Below are 3677 nucleotides of genomic sequence, written 5' to 3' on the forward strand. Positions count from 1 at the left end.
ACACGTATAAAATTAGGGTTGGATTTGGTTCCAGATCCTCTTGAAATGCGTCACGTATAAAATTAGGGTTGGATTTGGTTCCAGATTCTCTTTAAATGCGTCACGTATAAAATTAGGGTTGGATTTGGTTCCAGATCCTCTTTAAATGTGACACGTATAAAATTAGGGTTGGATTTAGTTCCAGATCCTCTTTAAATGCGTCACGTATAAAATTAGGGTTGGATTTGGTTCCAGATCCTCTTTAAATGCGTCACGTATAAAATTAGGGTTGGATTTGGTTCCAGATCCTCTTTAAATGCGTATCTTCCTATTCGCCTGTTGTTTGGTTGTATATGAAACACAACTTCAGTGAAAACATTATTGCGTCGTATGCCACTGGTTAACTGTGCGTGCTCTTAACAAAAGTGTGAAGAAGCTGTAATATGTCTTGCTATGAGCAGAATGCTTCACATTTGGCGTCGGGCATGCAGGCCTTCCTAGTAAAGACTGTTTTTAACAGCTTGTACATCGGTAAGGAGTCCAGTTGTGGCTTCGTACTTCTGAGCAATTAACAGAAGCAACAGAATTCAGTCTTTTTATTATATATTCCTGATAATAGCCCGTCTTTTCTAGGTGTCCAAACAAGTTTGGAAGAGATTGTACGTTCTGCTAATGACATTTCGAGACACATGAATCCAATTTGCAACAGCCTGCTGATTGGCTGGTTTTCAGTCGTCTGATGGTTCTTCAGATGAGGGAAACGCCCAAGTGTCTTCTTTAACATCTAGCCCATAGTTCATGAACAATGTGAAGCATTTTAAGCAATGCGATTCACTTCTGAATGATAATTTCTAAAAGTCTGCTTGAGCCCACTATCATAGTGCCCCCGCGTGAGCCTAATATACAGGGTGGATCACAGTGCCCTCATCCACCCCAATAAAGATGCAACTACTCTTTTATTTCAGTTGACTTTTTAATATTTATGTGGTCAAATGTGGACACTGTTTGTAATGTTAGATTTATTTAGTAACCGTGTAAATAAAAGTAATCATAGAAAGAGGTTCTCTGTGTTACTGGCAGTTCCATTGTACTCTATTAGGAATTCGCTATAGCCTAGCTTTAAACAACATGTGCTGAACGACCAATCATTTGAAGTTAAGATCACATAACTGATCATCGGATGTCCGATTTACATAACAACAAATTGTCAAGTATAGAGAAACATAGATTCTGATTATTCTTTAATTGTTTCACGTAGTTTCGAATTCAAAAGACATTTACGGATCACTTACATTATAAACTAAGCTTCAAACAAGTACACGACTTGACGTTGTTGCTGGTTAGCTGTTTTATATTAAGCGCAAAGCTGTACAATGGGCTATCTGCGCTGTGTTTACAGTAGGAATCGAAACTCGGATTTTGAATTTATAAGCCCTCAAGCTTACAGTTGAGTCACCGGAGGACAAATCTAAAATTGAAATAAATTTAATAAATATAAAGGTATATACTCATTCATTAGCAAATGTAAACTAATACACATTTAAATAGACATGTAACGTACGTACCTTACTAAGACATCAAATGTTACACAAACAGGTTATATGTGTGTCTATTAGCAACCCATCGACTGAAGTAGAAAGATGTTTGATAGACATTCTGGTTACAGGTTGTCTCATATTAAGTAGAAAGATGTTTGATAGACATTCTGGTTACAGGTTGTCTCATATTAAGTAGAAAGATGTTTGATAGACATTCTGGTTAAAGGTTGTCTCATATTAAGTAGAAAGATGTTTGATAGACATTCTGGTTAAAGGTTGTCTCATATTAAGTAGAAAGATGTTTGATAGACATTCTGGTTAAAGGTTGTCTCATATTAAGTAGAAAGATGTTTGATAGACATTCTGGTTAGAGGTTGTCTCATATTAAGTAGAAAGATGTTTGATAGACATTCTGGTTAAAGGTTGTCTCATATTAAGTAGAAAGATGTTTGATAGGCATTCTGGTTAGAGGTTGTCTCATATTAAGTAGAAAGATGTTTGATAGACATTCTGGTTAAAGGTTGTCTCATATTAAGTAGAAAGATGTTTGATAGACATTCTGGTTAAAGGTTGTCTCATATTAAGTAGAAAGATGTTTGATAGACATTCTGGTTAGAAAGAATGTCTATCAAACATCTTTCTACTTAATATGAGACAACCGTTTAGAGGTTGTCTCATATTAAAACAAGTATGATATGTGTTTATTGGAAAGGCATCAACTGTTATAGGAGGAAGTTACACCCACTCAATGGCTCAGCGGTAAGTCTAAGTTGAACAAGCAAAACAGTGAAACGAGGTTATCGTTGAAGTTGCAAGGGTTAGCGACGCAGTAATTGAAGTAGCTCACTAAACAAACCTGGTTTTACTTTAAAGTGGACAGAGGTTTTGTTCGATTGTTTTCATGTAGGTTTGTGGTAGACTTATTATTTTTTTTATCGAGGTGGAGGTTTTAAATATCTTTTTTATTTATTTTTGTTTAGGAGGAAGAGGTTTTATGTTTCAAGTTACATTATGTTATCATATTGTGTTTCATACTTTTCATATAACCAAAGGCATGTTATAAAGCTTAAACTATTTTTGTAATCTCCTTATGTTTTAAACAAACAAATATTTATGGTTAAAGTAGTTCGGAATTTTTAAGTGCTGCACAATTAGGTATTCAAACGTAAAACTTCCACAAACCCCCAAGGGTTTTCATCACGAGCATCCATTATTTTGGAAGCAAAATACTTTCTTTAAACATTTGCCAAAGTCCTCTCTTTTCAAGATTACATTCATTTCCGTAAGATGGCGATACCATCACCTGTATATTTTCAAGTACTTCTTATAGATTTTTATAAATAAAAACAAAATCCAGAACGTGAACAATATCATATTCTTACTATGCATTACAAGGGCAGTTTTCTTGAAATCTTTATAAAAGCCCTAGTCTTTAACTTTCAACTTTGATACTTAGTCTGTGACAGGAATTCTCGACTTAACATATATTTTGTAACCTAATCTACTTTACAGATCACTGAAGAAAACTTCGAAGCAAAATACTAGAAAAATGTCATTGTGTTTTTTAACTCCCGTGAATTCTAACTTAACAAGATGCAAGTAAACAAATCCATCAAGTTTCTAAGGGTACGCGAGCGTGCATATCTTTTGAAAATCATGCCCCTGCAGTTCAAACGTTTACCGACCTTTTCTTATCAAAGCTACTTGCTCCCTGGGCCAGAGCTCCTGACCCTTGTTATAGCCAGCAGCGCTCAGGACTATAACTAAAAACATTGTTTTTGTTTTTTATCAGATAGTCATGGTATTCAAAACGAGTCATTTGAACAACTGGCCATTCTGTCAGTCCTTAAAGTCGATGGAACGGAAAGTGCAAGTTACTGAGAAATAATATTCTGAAAGATTGCCCCCTCCCGGTGGCTCAACAGTAAACTCAAGGGCTTATAATGCTAAAATTCGGGGTACTGCACAGACAGACCATTTTTTAATCTATATATTTAACGTCTAAAAAAAAAGCAAACAAAAAATTAAAATGTCTGTCTTAAGCTTCCTATTCTCTCGCCGCTCTGTTATGCTTCTGCCGGATCTGGTTGAGCAAGGTAAGCTTTGGAGCTAGAACTCGCCGCTCTGTTATGCTTCTGCCGGATCTGGTTGAGCAAGGTA

This window comes from Limulus polyphemus, unplaced genomic scaffold (genome assembly GCF_000517525.1).
Source record: "Limulus polyphemus unplaced genomic scaffold, Limulus_polyphemus-2.1.2 Scaffold2490, whole genome shotgun sequence".
NCBI classification, from domain to species: Eukaryota; Metazoa; Arthropoda; class Merostomata; order Xiphosura; family Limulidae; genus Limulus; species Limulus polyphemus.